Source organism: Mauremys reevesii, linkage group 6, assembly GCF_016161935.1.
Source record: "Mauremys reevesii isolate NIE-2019 linkage group 6, ASM1616193v1, whole genome shotgun sequence".
Classification (NCBI taxonomy): domain Eukaryota; kingdom Metazoa; phylum Chordata; order Testudines; family Geoemydidae; genus Mauremys; species Mauremys reevesii.
In genome coordinates this window covers 18,458,588-18,467,115 of record NC_052628.1, presented here as the reverse complement: position 1 = coordinate 18,467,115, position 8,528 = coordinate 18,458,588, and the positions used below count along the sequence as shown (strand labels likewise).

Below are 8,528 nucleotides of genomic sequence, written 5' to 3'. Positions count from 1 at the left end.
TTTGCTGTGTCTTATTTTTGCCCAAACCAATTAGTTTATCCCCTGAACTCTAACAATATTCAATTATTTTTGTGAACAGGGATTTTAAGAGATGCGGAGGGGAGGGAAGGGGGTTGTCATTATTGTTCTGATTGTGTTTTGATGTAGAAACCAAAGGTTCCTCCCTGAGCCAGAGTAGTTGTACAGAGTCAGAACCCCTGTCTTGCTCAGTAACTTAATGCACCTTCTCTATGTGAGATCAGAACAAGTGAGGAACAGCCATATTATCTGGTCTGGACAAGGATAATCAAATTATTTGCTGCCTTTTGGACACGCTGCTGACTTACACGTACAAATACTGATGGACAAACATGTCTGAGAAGAGACTAAAAGTAAAAATGGGTCTCCTGCTTCAGCTTCCTTATAAACAGCACTGTGCAGCAGATGATTTACCTGCCTAGACCACTACTGTCCTCCTTTGTATCTATCTTAGGCATTTATATGGTCCCCATTACCATAATATCGGAAAACCTCGCTATCTTTAATGTAATTATCCTTACTACCTCCGTGGGCGTAGGGAAGTGTTATTACCCCCAAGTTACGGATGTGATGTGAAAAAACAGGAATGGGAATGAAGGGCATAGGCAAAAGCTCTACAGTGAAACTTAAGAGACAGGGTAGTTTTAGAGATAATGGTCCACACAGGTATTTAGGTACCTAACTCCCACTGATTTCAGCAGGAGTTAGGCACCTAAATAGCTTTGAGGATTGGGGCCAATACTGGTTCCCTTATTCTCATGAAGCTTCTTGTGCGGTTTTAAAGAACATGACTATGATTCTTTAGCAATTAACGTGGCTCTGTCAGAGAAGAGCTAATGCAAACTTTGGTCTACAGTCTCTGAGTGTCTCACCTGTATGTCGCCCAGCTGATTTTATAATCTTAATCGAAAGGCAGTGTGATCACACCTGTCAATCAGATTTAAAAGGGCCATTTGTGACTAAAACCAATCGTGATGGAATTCCATTTTCCTCAGTGGGAAAACAGCATGAATGTCATTCATTCATTCATTCAGGGCAGCGGTCATCTTTCTCTGGAACTGCGTTGACAGCTGGCCAGTTTCTATTTGAAATAAACTGTATCTAAACGACACAGGTTGCTGATGGGCTGGATAACACCATAGCTCTGGCTGGCCATGCTTGTAAGTCTTTGATGTTTTTTTCTAAGGCATATTGGAACAATGGGAATCTGGGATATGAGACTCCGCCAATTCTTTCCACATGTACAACTGTAATTGTTTCTAGTAATTACAGGAGAATAGAAAAATCATTAGAAATATCTGCACACTGTGTCATGTAAGTCTGTGAATTTGTCTGTGGCTGGGTTTGCTTCACCTCCTGAGGAATGGTTATGAAGGGGAGACTTAGGTCAATGGATATTCCTGCTCTATACGCTGCGGGTAATTTGAATCTGCTGGGACTTCTCTGAAGCAGATGCCCTTCAAAGTAGGTCATTAGGGCTAAATTGGAGGGGAGAAAATATGGTGCTTCAGGAAAGATGATCATGTTACAGGTTGCACTTTCAGAAGAGCAAGCTCCCTGTTGTGGACACAGGTTGCACTAACAAAATATGCATGCAGAGATCTGCACCCACCTTTCTACTGCAGAACAAAGGCTGAATTGTTGAGCCTCTAATTACTTGATTTTGCTCTGATCCTAAGCTGCTGTAAATCAGCATCTCACCATTGACTTCAGCTGAGCTAAGGTGATTCTCACCAGCTGAGGAGCTATCCTTCCTGTGAGTGCAAATCAGGGAGGTGAAAGCACAAGTGCTCAAATTTCTTCCCTCTGTCAATTATTCAGCCTCACATTTTGTGGCCCCCTACAACTAGAGCATGAAGATAGGCAGCATGGTCAGGAGACTAGGAGTCAGGAGATCTGGGTTTTACTCCTAGCTCTTCCAGTGACCTGCTCTGTGACCTTAGGTAAGTCACTTTACCTCTCTATGCTTCTCTTGCACCTTCCACCAGTTTGTCTGTCTTATTTAGTTACGTTATAAGCTCTGCAGGGCAGGGCCACTTTCATACTACATATTTGTATGGGGCCTAGCAAAACAGGGTTCTGATCTTAGTTGAATGCTGCTGGACAACAAATAAACACCAAGCCTCAGTCCAGCTGAAAATATACCTCTACAATTTTATAGTAACAGAAATATTAAAATCCTTCTTTTCAAGCTTAAATAAATATGTAGTGAGCCAAATCCTGCCCTAATTAACCATACACCTTGTACAATTTCAGTACAGCTATATGCAGTAAATGTCAGGTGGAATTTAGCCCGCAGTTTCTAAGACTATCACAAATTCATAATATATCAATATGGGAAATTGTGTGGGTTGTTTGTTGTGGGTTTTTTTTTTTTAAATAAACCCCAGGAAACAAACAAACAAAACCCCTCGGTGAAATGTGGATGAAAGCCAACAGAAGACAAAATTCCATGTTGGATTAAAGATGCCGTAGCCACACTTAGATACAAAGATTATGTGAAATTCCTGAATAATATGGAATAAAAGGGACTGAAAGATCATTAAAATTAATCGGAGATTAGCATAAACAAAATGCAAGACTGAGCCAGTGTTATCTGCTATCAATTGAACTTATTTTAGCAGAGAAATAAGACTAACAGATTTGTAGCGTAAAAATAAGGATAAATAAGATCTCTTAAACCTTTAAAGAGACACTGTCAAGTCTTGTAAGCCCTTTTGTGATGTTCCCCAAAGATGAAATACTCAGTATTATGTGCTGAATGTCCCAAATAGCAAAGGTTAAATGGCTGAGTATTCAGAACACAGAAAATTTACATTAACTTCCCTCCCCCTCTTCATTTCAGCTCCCAGTCAGCCCTGCCAGCCAATTCCTGCTCCTCTGGCACTCTCCAGCACTGGCTGCCTTTCTTGTGGTGGTTTATCACTTTCCTTGCCAGAAAAGGCCAGAGTCTGTAAATAGAAACATGCCAAAAAAAAAGTCCAAATGTGTGTGTGGGGGGAGGGGGAACTAACCAAACTTTTTAGAAACTCCAGCTCAGGATGAAGTAGGAGAAAGGATGGTGCCTCCTGTATCTAAACCAAACCCCTATATCCAATAATTTTAATTGATTAAATGGTGGTGATGGGTTATATTGCAGAATGCTTTCATTATTAGTATTGTATCTGTGAAGAGCTGCCATATGTTGTGTTTGGGGCTGTTCTTACGCAGTGCTGACAGGTAGGTAGGGACAGGATTTAAGAGCCTGAAGATGGGGTCCCACTGAGCATGGTTGCTTGAGTACTGTCTACATGGTACAGCAAGGGAGTGATTCTGCTGGAGCAGTGTATTCATCACTAGGCCTTAGGTAGGAAACAGTTTTCCCATCCTGTGGAAAAAGTTCGGAATATAAAACATTCCCCATTCTGCACTGGGATGAAACTGAGACCTTTGGAAGTTTTTGAGAGAGAGGGGGCTACCCTGCCCCCCCAGAACACTCCATAGTTTAGCTGGTTGGTCAGGGCACTCACCTGGGATGTGGGATGCTGAGGTGCAAGCCCCTAGTCTGAATCATGGGAGACCCACACTTCAGTCACTGCTCTGCATATCCCAGGTGAGTGGCCTAATCTCTGGGACATTGGTTAATCTGGGGGTCTCTCTCTTGCTCTCATTTTGGAAACAGCCACACAACTGCTTCATCTCAGCCAAAGGGAACGGATTCCTTTCCGGCCTCCAGCCCCACATTGAACTCCAAACTGCACTGCCTGGTTATCCACCCTAGACTGACATGGTTTCCCCTTATGTCCAAAATAAGCCCATTGATGCATGCAGGCAGCTGTTACAGCTCCCCCCTGCTCTCCCCACCCCACAGTAATATCTGCTCTCAACTATGCATATACTCCCTGAGGGAATTCTGTGCCAAAAAATTAAAATTCTCTAAAATTCTTCATATTTTGTCAGTAAATAAGCATGGAGGCTCCCGTATGGCAGCGGGGAGCACAAGCCACTGGCTGCACAGAGGTGGGAGATCACCCTCCGCATCTGCCCCCTGGACACTAGGGTTGCCAGATGTCCGGATTTTGACCAGAATACCCAATGGAAAAGGGACCACTGACCGGGCCATTAAAAGTCTGGTTAGTGTGGGGCTGACAGGCTTCCTACCAGGCACCGTGTGGCTTCTGGGAAGTGGCCAGCATGTTCCTAGGAATTGGGGCAGACCTGGGGTTTCTGCATGCTGATCCCACCCTGAGTGTGAGCTCCACCGCTCCCATTGGCCAGGAACTGCAGCCAAAGGGAGCTGTGGGGGTGGTGCCTGCAAGCAGGGGAAGGGCACAGCAGAGCTCCCTGGCTGTGCCTACGCTTAGGAGACAGAGGGACGTGTTGCTGCTTCCTGGTAGCTGCCTGCACCCCAACCCCCTGCCCATAGCCCCCTCCTATACCCCAAGTCCCTCATTCCTGACCTGCACCCCAACTCCCTGCCCTAGCCTGGAGCCCCCTCCTGCACCCTAAGCATTTCAGTTCTGGCCCCATCCTTGAGCCCACATCCCCAGCTAGAGCCCTCATCCATTCCAGCACCCCAGCCTGGTGAAAATGAGCAAGTGAGTGGGGGTAGGGTAGAATGAGGGAGGGAGGGAGGGAAGATGCATGCATAGAGTGAGTGGGGGAGGGCTTGGAGAAGGGGTGGGGGCAGGGGCCTTGGGGAAGGGTGGGAGGCAGAGCAAGGGTGTTTGATTTTCTGCTGTTAGAAATTGGCAACCCTACCGCACACATTCAGTGGTGAGCCTGCATCTGATCCTGACACAGTGCAAGGGCTGGGCCTGTCCCAGACACACCCTCAGGCCCTCCCCTCCATGCCAGGTGCACCAAGGTAGCAAGCAAGAGGGACAGAGTCTTGCATGCACACCCAGCTCTAGCCCCGATCCAGGTGTGGGGCAAGCAGAATCCAAGTGTGGAGGGTCTTGGTGTGGAGTGATCCAGCTGTGGGATGAGAGGGTGTTTGTGTGCAGAACAATCTGAGTGTGAACAGCTCAGTAGAGGGTCTAGGGGAAGAATCTGGATACACAGGGGCTCATTGGGGGGGTCCAAGTGAAGGTGGTTGGGGCTTAGCAGAGGGGGTCTGGGTGTGGGGAGATAGAGCTCAGCAGGAGGGGTTTGAGTGTGAGGTGCTCAGAGGGGTGATCTGGGTGCTGGAGGGGTGGAGCTTGGTGGGGTATGGGTGCAGCTGGTTGAGGCTTATTGGGGTGGGGAGCTCATTGGAGTGGGGGTTGAAGTGGGGGGGCTAAGTGGGGGATGTCTGGGTGAAGGAGTTGGGGTCTGGATCTAGAATGGAGGGGCTTGGTAGGCTCTGGATGCTGTGAGGGTGGGGTTTGGGAGGGGGTCTGGGTACAAGGTTCTCCAGATGCAAGGGAGGTGGGGCTCTGTGAGGGGGCTCGGTGGGGGTTCTGGGTGCAGGAGGGTTCCAGATGCAGAGGGTGGGGCTCAGTGGATTGTTAGGGTGTGGGGGCTTGGTGGGGGGGGATTATGGTTGCAGGAGGATGCTCATTTGGAAAGTATGGGTATGGGGGGGGCACAGATGCACAGGGGTTGGGTGGAAGGGGAGAAGCTCCCCATATAGTGACCCATCTGCCTGTGGCTGAGGAGTGATGGGAAAAGGAATTGGGGGTGCAGAGCTTCCTGCAGCTGGGGGAGGTATCTGGGGGTGGGTCTGACACAGCCCCAACCATTCCTTGTAGGGCAAGAGCAAGTCCCGTCCTCCCCTGCGCCAGCCCAGCCGGACTAGCAGCTGAGCCTGGAGCAGGGTAGAATCCACTGTCTGGGGCTTCCTAAGCCACCAGATGGGACATCCCCAGCCCCACCACGCACCCCTGCAGTGATTCTCCACCGGCTGCTCTGGGCACCTGACATGATGTGCCTGCATTGATGGGGAGGGGCATGTGACTGCTCTTGCAGCCTCTCTTTGCTTCCCCCTCAGAAAGTCATTTTTCTGTAGGGAAGCAAAGAAATCTGCAGAGGACATGAATTCTGCATGGATGCAGTGGCAAAGAATTCCTCCAGGAGTAAGATATGGCTTTTATGCACTATAGTGCTGTCAATTATCCTATAGAAAGTATTATCACTGTAAAGGATATTACAAGCAGAGAAATTATAGTGAAGTAATTTAAGTACGTAGGATCAATGGTTGCTGACAATGGTGTCTTCCTGAATCATGCTCAGCATTGTACCAAAGCTGCTTGGTGCAAATGTCAGGAGCTGACCCCAATTCTCTGTAATAAAAATGTCAAAGTTAAAACAGAGTGTATAAAACTCTAATTTGACCCATTTGTACCAAGTAGAGCCTTGGCCAGCCACAAGAAAAGAAATCATTATGTTCTCCACTATGGAAATGAAAATGTTGAGATGGTCAAATGGTTCAACGCTCTATGATAGGAAATGAAATGAGATTGTGAAAGACCTAATGCAGGTTGCCCCAGTTGAAAACTGGTTGAGGAAGGATAGGCTACATGGGTATGGACACGTACAGCAGAGACCCAAGAGTCATGTTGGTAGAATAGCCCTTGCAATGATCATGGATGGAAGACAACCAAGGGAAGGTCAAAGGCTCAGCATATGGACTGGATATCAGCAGACCTTAGGGAGAGCAATTTGCATGGCAATCATGAGTTTTGGAAGAAGACTACAAAAGTCACTAACTTCAAAAACGGAAATGGCAAGAAAGAAGATGATGATATTTTGGAATGGATATTAAACCCTATGCCCCAAGATTTAAACTGTTCTCTATTAGAGACCAGGATGAGACCTAATATGGGCTAGTTACCACACATCGGCTTACATCTTCTGAAGCATCTAGCTCTGAACCACAAATAGGCACCTGGGCTGAGTCATAATCCCACTCTACTTCCTTTACCTCTTCTGAGGGTACTTTCCAGAGTTCAGGGTTCCATCAGGGAGCAGAGGGTTTTTCATTGACTTCATGAACTGTCTGTTTCTGGCTTTCCAATCAGGCTAACCACTCCTCTTGTTTTCTGTACTTGGATGGGCCAGTTCCAGCTCCAGTTCTGGCAGACTAAGAGGTCCTTCCAGTCCACTCACACTCTCTCTCTGGAGTCACAGGTTCTCCAATGTCAATGACCTGACAACTTCATTTTCCCTTGTCCAGGTTTCCTTGTGCAGTCATCTGGCTGTCTCCTATGCTCCTTAAGTGGGGCAACCAACCATATCTCCATCCCAGTCTTTCTGTTAAGAGTAATGAAAGCTGTCTATGCCCCAGCTACTTTTCCCAGCATTTATTGCTAAACTAGTCTATGCTTTCTAGCTGTTCCTTGGACTAAAACCCCAGTATGCCCCAATGCTGAACTGAAACCAGGACCAGGACAGTTATTTACCCAAAGATCTCCCTCTTAGGGCTAGTGTATCCTGATATAGTCAGGGTTGTCTGCAGTCTGTCACAGTTCAATGTAACGTTTTTCACGACCAATCTTTCCTAAATAAATAATCTAATTAGTTGTGAGCTATAGTTGCTGCCCCAGTACTAGTATAACTTCATATGTGATCTGAAGAAACTCTTCTAAGTGATGGGATATTAAAGAGCACCCATTTCTGAGTAAATGAGCAAATTGCGTGTCTCTGACACACATCTGCATCTTTTATGGGAATATTCTCTTCCAGCTTGCACAGTTGATCTCTTATCTGCACTGTAGGGTTGAGAGCAGAGTTTCATTCTGAGCACTTGAAGATTTAAGTAAAGCATTCTTCATGCAGAAGGAACTTTTTATAACTCTTGAAACATGTTCATAAAGGGGACTCCTCTATTTCCCAGAGGATACACATCATAGCGCCAACCCTTGCTCCTACTAAAGTATTGCATTGATTTTGGAGGTACAGGCTCCATATATCCTTTTAGCATCAAATTTGTTTTATTTTAGAATATGTAGGCTTGGGTTGTTTGTTGTTGTTGCATGAGTGTATAATGCTAATGTGGCTTGCTGATAGAAATTATGAACCTTCAAGCTTCATGGATATTCAGTATTCTAATATTTCTACTGCTGCCCCTCAGTGTGGTAGCAAACCAGTTCAACAGCTCTTGCAGACTTGGTGTGGGGGGAGTTATGCATCCTTAGTACCTGGAAAATATCGGGCTGTGCTTTTGTATAGTGTCCTACAAATAAAGGTGTTGGGTACATCTGTAGCTTACTTCAGGTATTCTTTTAAGGCAATCAGATATTAGTGTGAGTTGACTCTTCCCTCCCCGCCCCCCCTTCAGCATCTGATACATGCTGATGCCATGCAGTTTTCAGAGAAAAATGGGCTAAATGTGAGATCTATGCATCCAAAGACTGCATTTAAACTCCGGGTGAGTCAATCAACCTCCTGAAAGTCTGGTATCAGGAAACGGAAAAATAGGGAAGACATCAACCTTGATTGCCCTTACTCAAAAATTTGCACCACGAGAAGCAAGATCTGAAACAAATAGGTTGTCTTGTCAGTAAATACAGTCCTAAGGTGCCAAGTATCAGAGGGGTAGCCATGTTAGT

At 46.2% G+C, this 8,528-nt stretch overlaps 1 long non-coding RNA gene across 1 annotated transcript in view; it reads left to right on the top strand.

The window, feature by feature from the left end:
- Nucleotides 1-1,052: 1,052 nt before the first annotated feature.
- Nucleotides 1,053-8,528, top strand: part of LOC120408351 — a 72,494-nt gene continuing 65,018 nt past the window's right edge. The window contains exon 1 of the long non-coding RNA XR_005600635.1: nt 1,053-1,178. This is a non-coding gene — a long non-coding RNA (uncharacterized LOC120408351). The remainder of the gene's footprint in view (nt 1,179-8,528) is intronic.